Source organism: Rhinopithecus bieti, unplaced genomic scaffold (genome assembly GCF_001698545.2).
Source record: "Rhinopithecus bieti isolate Rb0 unplaced genomic scaffold, ASM169854v2 scaffold_38123, whole genome shotgun sequence".
NCBI classification, from domain to species: Eukaryota; Metazoa; Chordata; class Mammalia; order Primates; family Cercopithecidae; genus Rhinopithecus; species Rhinopithecus bieti.
Window position 1 is genome coordinate 863,985 of NW_016816276.1, and position 9,091 is coordinate 873,075.

Consider the following 9,091-nt stretch of genomic DNA (forward strand, 5'->3'; position numbering starts at 1 on the left):
CCCCAGGCTGGTCTTGAACTCTTGGCCTCAAGCAGTCGTCCTTCAGCCTCCCAAAGTGCTGGGATTATAGGCATAAACCACCTCATCCAGCCTTCACATCAAAACTTTCTAAGTGTGGGGAGGGGTAAAACAGATTGGATTAAAACCAGGTTTAGTGTGACTAAAAACATGCTACCAGATTAATTTTGATTGTTTTGTTAAAATGTTCACTAGCTGCACTTTTGGCAGATAATTAGTACTAAATGAGAGACTAACACTACTTAGATATAATTTTAGGGATTAATTTTGGAGATCAAACCCATTCTTGAAAAACAACTTATAACTCGATTTTTGTACAAAATATTTTGTTTCTGTATGTCTGACTCATTTAAATTGCAGTTCTCAGAGCCATTTCTAGCAGTACCTCTTAGCCTAGATAATTTTCTGTCCAGCAGACAGAAAACTAGAATTGAAAGAAGATTTTTTTTATACATTAATTTGGTAATTAGTTACATGTTTTTCTTGATGGTTTTCTATATTCTAATCTGAACTGTTTGCCCTTTTTGAATTGTTGAGTTGGGGCTTTGCCATTGTTCTGGGTTTCCCTTTGCCTCTCAATTTATGATCTGTTTCCTAGATCTATGGCTTTGTTGGTTTGGTGCAGGACATCTTCCAATAGCTTAGAGACCTTCCTGTCTGTAAAGTTGTATTTTGCACTGGATTGCTAAGTTTAGCTACGTAGAGAATTCAGGTTTGGTGAAGAAATGTATTTATTTTTGAGACGGTGTCTCGTTCTGTCGCCAGACTGGAGTGCAGTGGTGCGATCTCGGCTCACTGCAACCTCTGCCTCCTGGGTTCAAGCGATTCTCCTGCCTCAGCCTCCCAAGCAGCTGGGACTACAGGCCTGCGCCACCACGCCTAGCTAATTTTTGTATTTTTAATAGAGACGGGGTTTCAGCATGTTGACCAGGATGGTCTCGATCTCTTGACCTTGTGATCCGCCCACCTCAGCCTCCCAAAGTGCTGGGATTACAGGTGTGAGCCACCATGCCCGGCCAGAAATTAATTTTTAAAATTATTTTTGAGACAGAGTTGCGCTCTTGTTGCCCAGGCTGGAGTGCAATGGCATGATCTTGGCTCATGGCAACCTCTGCCTCCTGGATTCAAGCGATTCTCCTGCCCCAGCCTCCTGAGTAGCTGGGATTACAGACATGTGCCACCAGGCTCATCTAATTTTTAAAAGTTTATTTTATTTTTTTTTAGTAGAGAGGGGCTTTCACCATGTTAGGCTAGTCCCAAACTCCTGACCTCAGGTGATCCACCCGACTTGGCCTCCCAAAGTGCTGGGATTACAGGCGTGCGTGTGCCACCGTTCTTTGCCCCAGAAATTTATTTTAAATTTTCGTCTTATGTATGGAATCTTTCTTAACTCTGAAATCACTTGGAATTTTGCCGTTCTTAACGTTTCACAACTGCATCTTGGGTTTATTTCGTACATTGTACTGGGCACTCACTGAATCTTGTCATTGTGTAAACTTGCTCTTCAGATATGGGAAATACTACTGAACTGATTCTCCTTTCCCCATCTACCACCTCAGTCTTTGTTCTCTGGAATTCTTATTTGCGTATAAGCCCTGGACATGTGTTTCTGTTAATTTAATCTTTCAATTTTTGTAGAGACCAGGTCTTGCTATGTTTCCCAGGCTGGTCTTGAACTCTTGGCTTCCCAAAGTGCTAGAGTTACAGGCGTGTGCCACTGCACCTTGCCTAATTGTCAACTTTTAAAAACATCCCAAAATTTCAATTGTGTCAGTTTTCTTTTTTGGGTGTAGGGGTGTGTGTGGGGCGGAGTTCTTGTCGCCCAGGCTGGAGTGCAGTGGCAAGATTTCGGCTCACTGCAACCTCCGCCTTCTGGGTTCAAGCAATTCTCCTGCCTCAGCCTCCCAAGTGGCTGGGACTACAGGTACGCACTACCATGCCTGGCTAATTTTTGTATTTTTAGTAGAGACGGGGTTTTGCCATGTTAGCCAGGCTGGTCTCCAACTCCTGATCTCAGGTGGTCCTCCCGCCTCAGCCTCCCAAAGTGCTGGGATTACAGGTGGGAGCCACTGCGCCTGGCCAATTGCGTCAATTTCTAAGACCACCCCCCAATCTGTTACAAATAACATGTCAACATACCTTTTTCTCATCTCTAAGGTTATTAATGATAACCTGTTTAAAAGTTAGTTTCCAAGATGCTTTGTTTTCCTGTTGCTTTGGCTTCTGGTTTTCATGTTAGAAAATTTCCTCAGATGTTTGGTGATCCTTGGGTCATGTTTAGGAGTGGAACATTTTAAATGCTAATTGAATGTTACGTGTGTGGGGCTTGCAGGGGCACTTTTCAATCACTGACTTCTCTGTTGGGTGATATGGCTGTCATTTTATTGAGACATCGCTTGATATATTCCTTTTGTTTTGTCAAGCTGGTCAGGCTCACCAGAGAAGTCATACACTCTCCTCCCTAAAGGATAAAAAACGGTGGTCAGTTTCTGATCCCAGTGGAAAAAGAGGTTGAGGGATCTCAAAAAGTAAACTTTATTTTCATCACTGTGCCTGCCTATTCAGTCCAACAGCTCTTTGTAACTTGCTTAAGACAGTACATCTCCAGTTTTCTGCCAGGGTTCGGGAGTCAATTGCCAGCAGTACAGAGGATCTGCAGGTTTGAACTAATTGTTAAGCAACTTGGAATCGATCTTTTGACCTGTTTTGTCTATGTTTCTACAGGTACTTGGGCTGCCAATTCCTAAATCTTTGCGGGGCATCAGGGTGTTCTGTGATGTAATCTGTGATATCCACACTGCTGACAGCTGGCAGAATATTGTTATTTCTCTCTTCTTTTTCTTTTTTTCTTTTCTTTTTCTTTTTTTGGACAGAGCCTTACTCTTTTTCCCAGGCTAGAGAGCAGTGGCACGATCTTGGCTCTCTGTAGCCTCCACCTCCCGGGTTCAAGTAATTCTGCCTCAGCCTCCCAAGTAGCTGGGACTATAGGCATGTGCCACCAAGCCTGGCTAATTTTTGTATTTTTAGTAGAGATGGGGTTTCACCATGTTGGCCAGGCTGGTCTCCAACTCCTGAAATATTGTCTTACCCCCATTCCCCAGATTTTTTAGATTACTCGTTTTTCGTGTGACTTCAGAAGAGACACATTATTTTTTGCAGCCTTTTTGTGTAGGTGGGTGATTGGTGTAAGGTTTGGGGAACAAAAAGTAAATTTTAACGGGAGTTCAATACCCCTGCTTCTAGAATTTGACCAACAAAGTGAAATTTACAAGTAGTTTGCTGGTTTATTATCAAATCAACCTGTGTTTACTAATGGGTAGTGTTACGTAGTTTTGATCTCAATTCTCATAACAGTTTTGTAGACTCTGGTTAGAATCCCACTTTTTCTCAAGTAATGAGCTTTCTAGGTCTGTTGTTCTGAATCAGATTTTGATGCCTTTTGGTCTTAGTAGGTGTCTGCTACCAGATGAGTTAATTTCTCTTCCTTGGGTCCTGGGTTTCCTTTTTTCTCCTGTTTCTTTCCTAACCTTCAGTGTGTATAGGGTTGCAAGTCATGTAAGCATATTATTCTTTACATCCTGGGATGGTATTTGCTACATTGCACTTGGTTGTGCACAGTTGAGAATACAGTGTGGGTGTGGAACACCAGTCCAGGTACCAGTTCATGCTGACAGTTTTGAAAAGTAGTCTCATTGGGATCCAATTATTAAGCTTGTCTGTCGTATACTTGAGAAACGAGTCTCTGCTTTTACTATTTTAGTGCTTGGGAAAGTTTCTTTTTGTACTTAAGACTAGTACTTTAAAGGTATGTTTAGGGCCTTTGACGTATTAGGAATTTTGGAAACTGGAAGGATACAATCTTTCTACCATGGTATTCGTGTTCATCCTGAAATGTCTGAGTTTATTATTTTGTTTGGACTGAGTTTAACCTGAAATGTCAAAACCTAGATCCGTAATACAGCATCGCATCTCAATAAATTTGTTTGGAAGCAGTTTCTTAATAGTGCAGTTTATCAATGAACTAACATTTAAGGATGACCCTAAACTATTCATAAAATTTTTTTTTTTTTTTTTAAGTTACCTTTCCTTTTTTTTTTGTTTTTTTTTTTTTTTTTTTTTTTTTTGGAGAAAGGGTCTTTCTCTGTCGCCCAAGCTGGAATGTAGTGATGTGATCACAGCTCACCTCAGCCTTGACCTAGGCTCAAGTGATCCTCTCACCTCAGGCTCCTGAGTTGCTGGGACTGCAGGCAGGCACCACCACATCTAGCTTATGTATATGTATATGTATATGTATATGTATATGTATATGTATATGTATATGTATATGTATGTGTATATGTATCTCATGCTGTTGTCCAGGCTGGAGTGCAGTGGTGCAATCTTGGCTCACCACAACCTCCGCCTCCCGGGTTCAAGCGATTTTCCTGCCTCAGCCTCCTGAATATCTGAGACTACAGGTGTGTTCTACCACATCTGGCTAATTTTTGTATTTTTAGTAGAGATGGGGTTTCACTATGTTGGCCAGGCTGGTCTCGAACTCCTGACCTCGTGATCTGCCCACCTCAGTCTCCCAAAGTTGTAGAATTACAGGCGTGAGCCATCACACCTGGCCCAGCTTACTTATTTTTATTTTTTGAGACAGAATCTCGCTGTGTCTCTCAGGCTGGAGTACAGTGGCGCAGTTTTGGCTCACTGCAATATTTGCCTCCCAGGTTCTAGCGATTCTCCTGCCGCAGCCTCCCAAGTAGCTGGGATTACACGTGCATGCCACCACACCTGGCTAACTTTTGTATTTTTAGTAGGGATGGGGTTTCACCGTATGGCCACACTGGTCTCAAAATCCTGAGCTCAGGTGATTCGTCCACCTCGGCCTCCCAAAGTGCTGGGATTACAGGTGTGAGCCATTGCACCTGGCCTAATTTTTAAATTTTTTTTGTAGAGATGGGGTCTCACTATATTACTCCGGCTGGTCTCCAACTCCTGGGCTCAAGTGGTCTGCCTGCCTTGGCCTCCCGAAGTGCTGGGATTAGGGGCGTGAGCCACTGTGCCCAGCCTGAGATACCTACTTTTGACAGTGTTGAGAAGGGTATATCTTTTCTTTAATACTGACCATATTCAAACTTATTAAGCATAGTTTAGGAGTCGCCTGAACATTTCCATGGGTAAAATGATTCTAGCAAGATAAATACTCAGTTGTGCAAATGGAGTCCACTTGTTCCGTTGGTTGCTAACAGTTGCTTTTAATCTGGTAAATTGGGTTAAGGGTTGATTATAAGCTGGTTGGCATTTCAAAGAGGCTTGCAGGCATCTACATCAGAATCACTTAGAATTGTTTGTGAGTGTTGCCTGGGATTCTGTATTTCATATATCCCACAAGATTTTTGTTTGTTTGTTTGTTTTTTTTTTTGAGACGGAGTCTCGCTCTGTCGCCCAGACTGGAGTGCAATGGCACGATCTCAGCTCACTGCAATCTCTGCCTCCTGGGTTCAAGCGATTGTCCTGCCTTAGCCTCTCGAGTAGTTGGGATTACAGGCGCCCACCACCACGCCTGGCTAATTTTTGTATTTTTAGTTGAGACAGTTTCAACACGTTGGCCAGGCTGGTCTTGAACTCCTGGCCTCAGGTGATCCTCCTGCCTTGGTCTCCCTATGTGCTGGGATTACAGGCGTGAGTCACCACCCCTGGCCTCCAAGTGATCTTAGTTACATACTAATGTGTTAAGGACTTTAATGTGTTGACTCTTTAAGATAAGATAGAGTTAAATACGCTGTTTCCTAAGGGTTTGTTTTTACATCTTCTGTAAAAACAAAGGCATATGTTTTACTAAACCACTCAGCATTTTAATTGTGGACCCTAAGTCTAGCTGGGAAAAAAAAAACATGATACGATTTTTAGCTTTCTGATGAGTACAAGATGACAGTGAGCAACAGTAATGTATCAAGTCAGGGAAAATAGGTGGTGGGGTTGGCTGCAGGCTGGGAACATGGTGAGTTGGTTGGTATTATTTTAAAATTCTCTACAGCCAGTACACTCCCCTTATTGTCTGTATCTTGCCTTTGCCCTGATCTTAGCCATCCATTGCATTATTATGAATTGGTAATCAACAACTCTGATAGAAATTGACTTGCCATTTTCTCGAATTGGGCTGGTTATATATTGCTCTATTGTCCTTAGCGCTTTTTCGATTCTCAAGAAGGTTGCATAATTCCAGCAGCCTTCCATCATAAATGGCAATAGTATCCAGAGGACTGACTATATAACGTAGGAAGTTGAAGCAGTAGGGTAATTCCTAAATGTTAATAAATTTCCCCCAGTAAGCCCTGTAAAGGCAGGGAATTGTAGTCTGGGGTGGGGGGTGGAGGGCAGGCAGGTGTTCTCCTAAGGGCAAGGAAAAAGGACCTTACAAAATTATTGTATTAAAATCTGAAATACTTTATAGGATTTAGAGCCTAAGTAAGAGCATGGTGTTCTTGTAATGGCAATCCAAATCCATTATTTTAGTTAAGGGAGAAATTCTTTAAAAGTCTTCAAAGAAAGTAGAGATAGGCACTAACTTACTAAATAGTGATAGTAGAGGTTGTTGGAATCTATTTTGGGAAACTAAGTCATTTGGTATTGGGAGAGAGTAACTTCAAGGTTAATTTGTATACATTTAATTTTGTTAGAAGAGGCTATACTCTGTTTGCACTCTAGGAATAGGAAGGTTACTTTCCTGGCTTTTGTATTTCTCAGGAAAAAAAAGAATTGGAAGAAACTTAAGAGGTCTGTTAACGCCAGTACCTAAAAGTGGCATTTAACATGGCATGGAAGCTATGCTTTGAATAAACACTTGAGAAGAGGAATTACATAATTTCTTTTTTGTTGTATGGATGGCCTTGGATTATACAGAGCTTAACATTTATATAAAACACCAGTCTGAGACTGATGAAACCCTTTTATTATAAAATAAAATTGGAAGAATGGTGTTTTATTACAGTATAGTTAAGAGATTGGCTAAGGCAGTAAATAAAACTTAGAAGTGCTCAAATTTGTTGTAAATTGCTTTTACAATCATTGATATATAAAGCATGCTACTACTAATCAATTAGTTTTATGTATTAAGACCTATCAGCATGTCTTTTTTTAGTATCTGGTTGACTTTAACATGATGTTCTCTGTACCATTTAACATTTTCAAGACATATTCTCCCTAAGCAAATTCTGTTGGAACCAGGTGTTTCCAGTTCTAGAAGTTTACTTCTAGAGTCTTCATATGAAATTTACAGTGGGCTTTCATAGGGTTTTAATTTGCACTGAATCTTTTTTTCTGAAAGATTACTTATGTTTAAAGTATTAATGTAGCAGTGCTTTTGTCTTACAATTAAACTCTTACAGCACTCATGCATTTTTTGCACTGTCTTTTTTTTTTTTTGACTTAAGTTTTTTTCTCTTGAATGAATACCTTTAACAGGACTTATTAGTTGAAAAGGTAAGGCAACTACTGGAATGTTAACACATCACATAAAATTTTTAAATGATGGGACTGTTTGAAAAGTTAGCTTATGCACAAATAGTATCACAAATGGATCACTCAATTTGATAGAAGAAAAGTGGCAATTTCCAGTTTTCTCCAGAATGTTTGTGGGGCAGGATATTGAGGGCAGGAAGATTTTGTGGGGATGTTCAATCTTAGTAATCGGCTGGGCTTGCTATCAAATGTGAGACCACTACAAGTGCTGGTAGGCATTTACCATTTTATGTTACAACGTTTTTGAAAAATGCTAAATTGAATTTGATGGCTAAGAGCAATAATGTTAGCAAAAGTACTCATTATAAATGCACTATTGTTTATTCCAGTTTTTACTTTTGTGTCTTGCGAACTTTTATAGGAATGCGGGTCACTTAGTGCTGGTCTATGAAGAGAGAAGTCACCATTATGTTGGGTCATGGTGTGGTGCTAAGCAGGTCTGCTCCTCAGCAAATGGCCTCTTTGTCTGTAACCAGCTTGTGATTTGCCTTTTTGTTCTAAAAAATCAGAGGCCGGCTGGGCGCGATGGCTCACGCCCATAATCCCAGTTACTTTGGGAGGCTGAGGTGGGTGGATCACCTGAGGTCAGGAGTTCTAGACCAGCCTGGCCAATATGGTGAAACCCCATCTCAACTAAAAAAAGAGGTTAGCCGGGCGTGGTGGCAGGCGCCTGTAATTCCAGCTACTCGGGGGGCCGAGGCAGAAGAATCGCTTGAACCCGGGAGGCGGAGGTTGCAGTGAGCCGAGATCGCGCCATCGCACTCAGCCTGGGGGGACAAGAGCGAGACTTCGTTTTAAAACAAAAACAAAAACAGAGGCCAAGAATTAAATAATGGTTTTTGTTATTCTAGGTTCTGCCATGATTCTATAATGAGATTCTCTGAGAGGCCTTGATCCTATAGTAGGATAATATAAACTTTCAAAACAATTTAAAATAATCCTTTTCAGACTTATTAAAATGTGTGGGGCATTCTATTTAGCAGATTTTCCAAAGTTTCTAGTTTAATACATTCAGTGGAATAGATTATTTGAAATGAATGCTTTTGTGACCCAGCTCTGTCATTTGCCCAGTGATATTGGGTAAATTAACTGTCTCCAAGCCTCAGTTTTTTCAAGTGTAAAGTTGTATTACCTTTCTCAGGTATGGACATTAAATGATAGTCATGTAAAAGTGCTTGCAGTTAGCGGTTCTCGGCCTCATTGTGAGCTTAAACACACACTTTGAGGGCCCATCTCAGGCTTATACAGAATCTTCAGGGGGTGGAGCCGAGGAGCATGTATTATTAAGATCATTAGGTAACTCTTATGCTGAGGATTGAAAACCAAAGATTCGGCCGGGCGCGGTGGCTCAAGCCTGTAATCCCAGCACTTAGGGAGGCCGAGACGGGCGGATCACGAGGTCAGGAGATCGAGACCATCCTGGCTAATACGGTGAAACCCCGTCTCTACTAAAAAATACAAAAAACTAGCCGGGCGACGAGGCGGGCGCCTGTAGTCCCAGCTACTCGGGAGGCTGAGACAGGAGAATGGCGTGAACCCGGGAGGCGGAGCTTGCAGTGAGCTGAGA